Source organism: Chiloscyllium plagiosum, chromosome 10, assembly GCF_004010195.1.
Source record: "Chiloscyllium plagiosum isolate BGI_BamShark_2017 chromosome 10, ASM401019v2, whole genome shotgun sequence".
In the NCBI taxonomy this organism is placed as follows: domain Eukaryota; kingdom Metazoa; phylum Chordata; class Chondrichthyes; order Orectolobiformes; family Hemiscylliidae; genus Chiloscyllium; species Chiloscyllium plagiosum.
In genome coordinates this window covers 54,202,494-54,212,902 of record NC_057719.1, presented here as the reverse complement: position 1 = coordinate 54,212,902, position 10,409 = coordinate 54,202,494, and the positions used below count along the sequence as shown (strand labels likewise).

General features: G+C 44.3%; 1 long non-coding RNA gene across 1 annotated transcript in view; it reads right to left on the bottom strand.

Annotated features, from left to right (window-relative positions):
• Window positions 1–2,017: 2,017 nt before the first annotated feature.
• The window catches only part of LOC122553978, an 11,371-nt gene continuing 2,979 nt past the window's right edge, over window positions 2,018–10,409 (bottom strand). Inside the window, exon 3 of the long non-coding RNA XR_006312889.1 lies at window positions 2,018–2,050. This is a non-coding gene — a long non-coding RNA (uncharacterized LOC122553978). The remainder of the gene's footprint in view (window positions 2,051–10,409) is intronic.

Genomic DNA, 10,409 nt, shown 5'->3' with positions numbered 1-10,409 from the left:
TCTCTGTTCGGTGTTCTCTGTACCATCACGTCTAGGAATGGGAGTTGGTTGTCCTTTTCTTCCTCTCTAGTGAATCGGATTCCTGTGAGTGTGGCATTGATGATCCGGTGTGTGTTCTCTATTTCTGTGTTTTTAATGATTACAAAGGTGTCATCCACATATCTGACCCAGAGTTTGGGTTGGATTTCCGGTAAGACTGTTTGTTCTAATCTTTGCATTACGCTTCTGCTATGAGTCCAGAGATGGGTGAGCCCATGTGTGTGCCGTTGATTTGTTCATATATTTGGTTGTTGAATGTGAAGTGTGTTGTGAGGCACAGATCCAGTAGTTTGCATATGCAGTCTTTGTTGATAGGTTCCCTGTCTTGTTGTCTGTTCTGTATGTCCAGCAGATTAGCTATTGTTTCTCTGGCTAGGGTTTTGTTGATAGAGGTGAACAGTGCCGTTATATCGAATGAGACCATAGTTTCTTCCTTCTCTATATGATGTCGAAGAATTCCTGTGTCGACTGTATAGAGTGTCTGGATCCGCTGATCCGCTAACACACAACAGAGAGGACACCACAACACATACCTGGGTTAGAAACCTCTCCCACAGACAGCTCACAGACACGGAAGGAACAATACTGGCCAAGGGACTCAACTACAACCACAGGGACGCCAAGACAGCAGACTTCCTAGCAGCACTAGAATGCACACTCAGAAACAATGGACTGACAGAAGAGACACAACAAACAGTGAGACAAAGTATCGTACCCCTGATAACAAGGAGAAGACAAACACACAACCTCAACACCAAGGAGAGAGAAGCACTAAAAACACTAAGAAATGATTAGAACATAATCATTCTACCAGCAGACAAAGGCAGAATGATGGTCATCCTGGACAAAGCAGAGTACATCCAGAAAACGCAACAACTAGTTGCAGATACCAACACCTACCAAAAGAGAGAGTTTGACCCCACCCCACAGCTCACCAATAGGATAAACAACACACTGAGGAACCTGCAAAAAAACGGACAGATAACCAGGTTTGACCTACAGAGAATGAAACCTGAAAGCAACACCACCCCCAGATTCTATGGACTACCTAAAGTGCACAAACCAGACATCCCACTCAGACCCATCGTATCGCTACCAGGGACACCATCACACAAACTGGCTAAAGAACTACAACAGAAACTGAAACACCTGATCAGCGGATCCAGACACTCTATACAGTCAACACAGGAATTCTTGGACATCATCAGAAATATACACGTAGACAAGGAAGAAACCATGGTCTCATTCGATGTAACGGCACTGTTCACCTCTATCAACAAAACCCTAGCCAGAGAAACAATAGCCAACCTGCTGGACATACAGAACAGACAACAAGACAGGGAACCTATCAACAAAGACTACATACGCAAACTACTGGACCTGTGCCTCACAACACACTTCACCTTCAACAACCAAATATATGAACAAATCAACGGCACACCCATGGGCTCATCCATCTCTGGACTCATAGCAGAAGCTGTAATGCAAAGATTAGAACAAACAGTCTTACCGCAAATTCAACCCAAACTCTGGGTCAGATATGTGGATGATACCTTTGTAATCATTAAAAACACAGAAATAGAGAACACACACCGGACCACCAAGGCCACACTCACAGGAATCCGATTCACTAGAGAGAAAGAAAAGGACAACCAACTCCCATTCCTAGACGTGATGGTACAGAGAACACCGAACGGAGAATTCACCACAAAGGTATACAGGAAAACCACACACACAGACCAAGTCCTGAACTATGAAAGCAACCGCCCCAACATACACAAAAGAAGTTGCATCAAGACACTGTTCAAAAGGGCCACAACACACTGCAGTACACCAGAACTGCAAAAAGAGGAAGAAGAACACCTATACAATGTATTCGCCAAAAACGGATACCCCCGCAATTTCATCAACAGATGCCTAAGGGAATGAAAACAAAATGAGGACATCCCCCAACCCAAAGGACTAGCCACACTACCATACATCAAGAACATTTTTGAACTGACAGCCAGACCTCTACGACCACTAGGACTCATAACAGCACACAAACCAACAGCCACTCTCAGACAACATCTCACCAGGACCAAGGACCCGATACCCAGCATGAGCAAAACCAACGTAGTGTACAAAATCCGTAGTGTACAGTCATTAAAGGACTGCACAAAACACTAAATAGGACAAACAGGAAGACAGCTAACGATCCGTATCCGTGAACACCAACTAGCCATGAAACGACACGACCAGCTATCCTTAGTAGCCATATACACAGATGACAAGCAACATGATTTCAACTGGGACAACACTACTATTATAGGACAAGCCAAACAGAGAACAGCCAGGGAATTCCTAGAGGCATGGCACTCATCCACAGATTCAATCAATAAGCACATCGACCTGGACCCAATATACCGGCCACTGCAGCGGACAGCTGGAACTGACAACCGGAAGCGGCAGAGACAAACCACTATAAATGCCGGAGGAAACATCACAGAAGCGCTTCACAGGAGGCTCCCAAGCACTGAGGATGTCACCTAGACATGGGACGAAACGTCTGCAACACAAATTCCCAGCTCGGCGAACAGAACCACAACAACATCTTTGCAGTTGCACTGCACTGAATTGTCATCTATGGAAAAGAGTGTCCATTAAATCCTGCCTGGCTTGTTGTGCCTGACTCTGCACGGCACACCGAAAGTAAGGTTTCTCCTGTTCAATGTCCTTATCTTCTTCCTCCTAAAATTGCTACTGCTGTCTCAGGTCATCAGTGTCCATCACGTCCCTTTTGTTTCTGTTCCATTTTTCCTGTGCAGAATACAGTATGTAAAGATTACATGGCACACTCTGTCTGGCCTGTATTGCATGTTTGCAAGATTCCACCCAGGCTAATCCAAGCAACAGAACCTCATCATCAGCAAGCTTTCCATCTGATCTACAGTGGAACTCATCGAAGAATGGGCAGCAATGGTATCTATGCTCAACTTCAATCAGTATGTGTGGCGTCTATGATAGTGATGGAAAGTAGCCCTTGTTTGAGACAGTCGGAGATTGAAAATGCTGTATGAGTGTGAAATGTTGTCGTCCCAGCCCCTCATCACCCAAGAAGGCAGCATGGCAGACAAGAGCGTGTTGGCGAATACATACAGACTAAACCGAAAGAATCAGTTCTATGCGCTTTGCAGCCTTTGGATCTTGGGTTGTCCTTGTGATGGATGACCTGCTGGTGATATTGTTAAGGTCATCCATGACCATTTCTACTCCACAGGGATAACTATGGATTGAGCTGCCAGAGGTAGCAGCGGAGGCTGGTACAATTGCAACATTTAAAAGACATTTGGATGGGTATATGAACAGGAAGGGTTTGGAGGAGTATGGGCCGGGTGCTGGCAGGTGGGACTAGATTGGGTTGGGATATCTGGTCGGCATGGACGGGTTGGACCAAAGGGTCTGTTTCCATGCTGTACATCTCTATGACTCTATGACTCTATGACCAATGTCCAGTTAGACACTGCATAAATTTCACAAACAGGGTACTTTGATTACAGATAACTTCAACCTGGAAAGTGAAAATGCCTGATTGATGCTGTGGCTCCTAAACTCAAGCTGCTCATACATAGAGCTTGCATACTCAGTCTGAAAAGTATCTCTGATCCCATTCACTTCGGCAGTGGTTGTAGCCCTTTTCCATTTGTGAGGCACATTTTCAAGTCAAGTGAATATGGCAGGAAATGCAGGCCACACAGTTGGCGCAGTGAGTTTCAGGTTCGGCCTGATGATCAAATGCCCACCTCCGAACCTCAGTATCCTTTTGTTTCTGGCATGACCTGGTCTGCGTGGTCCCACACACCACCTGAAGTAACATCTGCAGTTCTTATCTTTTGTCATTGCCCCCGAGCGTCTACCGTTTACTTTAGCTGAGCATTGTGCTGTATACTCCTTCCCACCACCCCACTGAGTCTACGATGGTGATGACTGCTGACCCGCAAACCCTAAAGAATTTAGTGTCCTCCCACTCACTATTGCCACCCCCCTTACACCTTGAACATCCTCTCTTGACAATTGTCCCACCTCACCCAAGGTTGTTCCCCTCTATCCCCAGCATTACTTACGCTAACTTTATAATACAAGGATACCCTCTTATAATCACCCCCTCCCACTGACTTTCATTCTAAATATCCAAAGGACTGACTATTGTTGACTGCCCCCCCCCGCCACCCCCGCGACTTTGTGCAGACCGTTCCAACTGATGACTGATTACTGACTGACTGTCTTACCACAACAAATGACTTGTTGCACTCAACCTACAGGACTGATGATGGCCCATTCTCTGGATTGCACACCCACTGACCAAATAGACACATGTCCGAGCCCCTGGACTGGGATCCAACAATCCCTGTGACTTACTGTACCAGTATCCCCTAACTGATGGCAGGCCACCTTAGCTTGATCACTTCTGCCCTTAGACTTTGAGACATAGCCATTTGGTTGCAGCATATGCTGTGTTTACTCCATATACTGCTGGTGTATGCTATAGGTGTCAGAATGATGCAGCAGGGTGCCACACAGCAACATGTTCACCCCTTGATTGCTAACTGCTGACAACCATGATAAGCTAGCTGTTGTCTTCAGCAAAATAAGTCAGAAGTACTGTAAGCCTTTAGCCTCTGACAGAGTTGGCGAAAAACCACTAGGCAAGGCAAGGAAGAGATGCTTTGAGCACTGAACTAGCACAAAGTGAGTGAGCACTAAGAACAAACCTAAGAAGTGTCTTGGCAGAATCCGTGAGATGGGTGGCTGTCCTTATGTGCAAAGCTTGCTTACAGCAGCATTCCAATGAATGGTGCCTATGTCCTCCATGGTGCAGCATTGAAGAATTGAATTGAATTACAGTGAATTGAATGATGATGCACTGAGGCTGCTACGTGATCAATGCCAGCATCAGTGCATGACAAATGTGCCTATTTGCTGCCTGTGGTTTGTGCTTTCAGATAGGGAGAGGCTGAATTGGCTGGGGCTGTTTTCCCTGGAGTGTCTGAGACTGAGGGGTGACTTTACAGAGGTTTATAAAATCATGAGGGGCATGGATAAAGTAATTGGACAAGGTCTTTTCCCTAAGCTCCCTTAAGAACCTTAAACCACAAACTGCTGCTGCAAGGGGGAGGCAGATCCTCTCTGCTGCTGCTTGCATGGATTTCTGGATTGGATTGTGCTGCTTTGGCTGGAAATACTCCTAGCCATCGTGTTCACCTGGGAACTTCCTCCACAAGAAACTGGCAGCAAATTTTAGTCTGTTCTGAGTCCCAAATACAGATTCTAACCCATTCTGGAAGATTTGGTTCATTGTTTATTATTCGAGAAGAGTTAGGAATTATATCTTGTGTCCAGGTATCAATAAATATTCAAGATACCACAACATCACTCACTACATTCCAGCCTCTCTACTGAGCTAGCAATGTATAACTCACAGCACAAGGCAAGGTCTGAGAAATATATTTGATGTCAGCTGCTGTGCCTCCAAAACATAGCATGATGTTTCAAACTTGAAAACTATCAGTTCACTCTTTGCCCTTTCCCCCTCACCAGGATTGCCATAAATGTGTTATGAGGCTTTTGTCAGACAAAAGAGCACACCTAACCTTCATTTTCTTACCCATCAGTATAGTCGTCACTCCTATCAAACAAACATTCTACAAGTAGGTCTTTTCGATATGAAATAAGTTCATACATGCCTATTTTTGGAAAGTACTTCTTGAGTTGTTTACCATAAACCCTTCACCCTACCCAGAGGGAAAAACCAGTTTAAAACCATGGTAATAATTGGAAATGAATGTACTGGTCATACTGGTGCTCCATTTTGAAGTATATGCGTCAGGCTAGTATGCACCATTCACAGGTTTTAATGGCTTTTCCTTCGGGGTAGTGCTTTAACTTTACAATTTTTACAAAACAGCTTGCAATTGTACAATGTTCCACATGTGACAGAATGCCTTAGAGCACAAAGCAACACTGAGCAAGGAGGAGTGCAAATAGATGAAGGGATAAATTAATGTAGCTTTAGAAAACTTTAGGAGGATTGTGGAGGGAGGAAGGAAGGTAACAATGTGAAGTATTTTAAGGAATAAAGCAAATTACTTCTTTTTAAGGCCATTCATCATTGTTTGTTTTATCCTTCTTTCTGACATTGTGTTCGGATAATCTTCAAAAGACTGTTGGCCGATGGGGCAATTCAGCAATTTTACTGAAGGACAGGGCAGGACTATTCAGTGTGAGCTTAACATCTGTCAGAAAACTCAATAAAATCCAAAAACAAATGGGAGGAAAAGAATTTTAAACTTGAGTGGCTCAGGTCTTCTGCACTGCTTGCTTTCACAGTCAGGTCCATCATTTAAACCCGATGAAGTCAGCACAATACATTGTATTCGAACCGCAGTAAGAATTCAATAACATATTATTAATGACCCAGTTTGCAGTTAGAATAGTGCATATATGCCATTGCAAAGATGTGGAATCTGTGTCTTGGAGAATGTCCTTTGATCTTCTCTCAGTCTACCGCTGTAGCTTCAGCATTTCTGAAGAGAATTTCTACTGACTCTCCTCTGAAGTGATGGTGACAAAGGGGAAAATCCCCAACTATCTCGCAGGCTCCTCCCTGTCTCCTTCATCCCAATATTGATGATTTCCATATATTAGCTGTAAAAAAATTTGCAATAACCAATTATGAACATTTTCTAAAGCAGATTTGACATTAAATTGAAAAATAACATGCTTACTGCTTGTATGTTGCAAGTGATGTATATTTACCGTGCAGACCAAAGGATTACAGATCAAAATAATCCATGTTTATCAGCGGCATTTCTTTATCCAAACTAGAAACTATCTCAGCTGAGTTACATTATCAGGGTTTATTTGATTTGGCAACCCCATTGCTTCCCTCCCAAGCTTCCTGCCCTGGTCATTAAGATGGTGACTCCAGCCTTCTGCCTGTCTACTTTGGATTCATGCATCTGCAGTTCTTTTGTCTCTAATCCCAGAGGAGTAGCAACCAAATATGGGAGGTGAAGTTGTATTGTGCTGACTTCATCGGGTTTAAATGATGGACCTGACTGTGAAAGCAAGCAGTGCAGAAGACCTGAGCCACTCAACATTATGTGTGTGGACCTACAAGGATTCTTCAGTCATAGAGTCACAGAGATGTTACAGCAAGGAAACAGATCCTTCGGTCCAACTCGTCCATGCCAAGCAGGTATTCCAAACTAATCTGGTCCTATTTACTTGGACCATACCCCATTTAAACCCTTCCTATTCATATATCCATCCAGATGCCTTTTAAATGTTGCAATTGTACTAGCCTCCACCACATGAGCAGATGAGCAGATGAGCAGAGAGATCTCGGTGTCCACGTACACAGATCCCTGAAAGTTGCCACCCAATTGACAGGGTTGTTAAGAAGGCATACAGTGTTTTGGCCTTTATTAATAGAAGGATTGAGTTCCAGAACCAGGAGGTTATGCTGCAGCTGTACAAAGCTCTGGTACGGCCACACTTGGAGTATTGTGTACAGTTCTGGTCACCGCATTATAAAAAGGATGTGGAAGCTTTGGAAATGATGCAGAGGAGATTTACGAGGATGTTGCCTGGTATGGAAGGAATGTCTTATGAGGAAAGGCTGAGGGCTTTGAGGCTGTTCTCGTTAGAGAGAAGAAAGTTGAGAGGTGACTTAATAGAGACATACAAGATAATCAGAGGGTTAGATAGGGTGGACAGGGGAGCCTTTTTCCAAGTATGGGAACGGCAAACACGAGGGGACACAACATTAAAGTGAGGGGAGATAGGTATAAGACAGATGTCAGAGGTAGTTTCTTTACTCAAAGAGTAGTAAGGGTATGGAATGCTTTGCCTGCAACGGTAGTAGATTCGCCAAGTTTAAGTGCATTTAAGTCGTCATTGGACAGGCATATGGACGTACATGGAATAGTGTAGGTGGGAAGGGCTTCAGATTAGTATGACAGGGCGGCGCAACATCGAGGGCCAAAGGGCCTGTACTGCGCTGTAATGTTCTATGTTCTATGTTCCTCTGGCAGCTCATTTCATACGTGTACCACCCTCTGCTTGAAAATGTTGCCCCTTAGGTCTCTTTTATATCTTTCCCCTCTTGCCCTAAACCTATGCCCTCTAGTTCTGGACCCCCCCTACACCAGGGAAAAGACTTTGTCTTTTTATCCTATCCATGCCCCTCATGATTTTATAAACCTCAATGATGTCATCCCTCAGCCTTCGACGCTTCAGGAAAAACAGCCCCAGCCTGTTCAGCCTCTCCCTAAAGCTCAAATCCTCCAACCCTGGCAACATCCTTGTAAATCTTTTTTGAACCCTTTCAAGGTTCACAACACCGTTCCGATAGGAAGGAGACCAGAATTGCATGCAATATTCCAACAGTGGCCTAACCAATGTCCTTTGCAGCCACAACGTGACCTCTCAACTCCTAAACTCAATGCTCTGAACAATAAAGGAAAGCATACTAAACACCTTCTTCACTATCCTATCTATCTGTGACTCCACTTTCAAGGAGCTCTGAATCTGCACTTCAAGGTCTCTTTGTTCATCAATACTCCTTAGGCCCTTATCATTAAGTGTAGAAGTCCTGCTAAGATTTACTTTCCCAAAATGCATGTCCTCGCTTACTCTGTGCTGCTCCCCTGATTTCAAGCTAATGTTTATGTTTGGAGAGCACAGTGTTTCAGATATCGCGATCAAGGTCAGATATCTTCTTTCCGTCCTAGATTGGAGAAAAAAAAAACACACACTTTCCTTTGGAGGAGGTTCCATCTGAATTTCTGGATCAGGTGTGTTCCCAGCTGAAGCAGTTTAGAAGCTGGAGAGAATTAACAAAGGAGTTAATCAGTGGTGATACACCCTTCTATTGACACTTGCTGTACTTTTCCAAGATTTGAAGGTTGAGCAGCCACATTGACAACTGTTGAGAGAAGCTAAGCATATAAGCTGGGTGGGAGTGGACATAGGATGAGAGCTGGGTGGAGGTGATAACCGTCAATGGAGCTGTGATTTGGGAGTCAGTTTTTGAGTTACCCAGGAGTTGCAGTGGCTTTTAATGCCTCCATATTTTCCTGCTTAATTATTTGGTTAGATCATTGGAACTGATATGGTTTCTTGGGTCAACGATGTTGTTTCTTGAGTCAAACAGCACTGCATTATGATATGGTTTGAGTGCTGCCTTATATGTTAGAACATAGAACATAGAACAGTACAGCACAGAACAGGCCCTTCAGCCCATGATGTTGTGCCGACCATTGATCCTCATGTATGCACCCTCAAATTTCTGTGACCATATGCATGTCCAGCAGTCTCTTAAATGTCCCCAGTGACCTTGCTTCCACAACTGCGGCTGGCAACACATTCCATGCTCTCAACTCTGTGTAAAGAACCCGCCTCTGACATCCCCTCTATACTTTCCTCCAACCAGCTTAAAACTATGACTCCTCGTGTCAGCCATTTTTGCCCTGGGAAATAGTCTCTGGCTATTGACTCCATCTATGCCTCTCACTATCTTGTATACCTCAATTAGGTCCCCTCTCGTCCTCCTTTTCTCCAGTGAAAAAGTCCGAGATCAGTCAACCTCTCTCCATAAGAAAAGCCCTCCAGTCCAGGCAGCATCCTGGTAAACCTCCTCTGAACCCTCTCCAAAACATCCACATCTTTCTTATAATAGGGCGGCCAGAACTGGATGAGTATTCCAAGTGCAGTCTAACCAAAGTTTTATAGAGCTGCAACAAGATCCCTTATAAGATAAGCCCTCCAATTCAGACAGCATCCTGGTAAACCTCCTCTGAATCCTCTCCAAAACATCCACATCTTTCTTATAATAGGGCGGCCAGAACTGGATGCAGTATTCCAAGTGCAGTCTAACCAAAGTTTTATAGAGCTGCAACAAGATCTCACAACTCTTAAACTCAATCCCCCTGTTAATGAAAGCCAAAACACCATATGCTTTCTTAACAACCATGTCCACTTGGGTGGCCATTTTAAGGGATCTATGGACCTGCACACCAAGATCCCTTTGTTCCCCCACACTGCCAAGAATCCTATCCTTAATCCTTTACTCAGCTTTCAAATTCGAACTTCTAAAATGCATCACTTCGCATTTATCCAGGTTGAACTCCATCTGCCACCTCTCAGCCCATCTCAGCATCCTGTCAATATCCCGCTGCAGCCTACAACAGCCCCCTATACTGTCAATGACACCTCCAACCTTTGTATCATCTGCAAACTTGCTGACCCATCCTTCAATCCCCTCATCCAAGTCATTAATAAAAATTACAAACAGTAGAGGCCCAAGGACAGAGCCCTGTGGAACACCA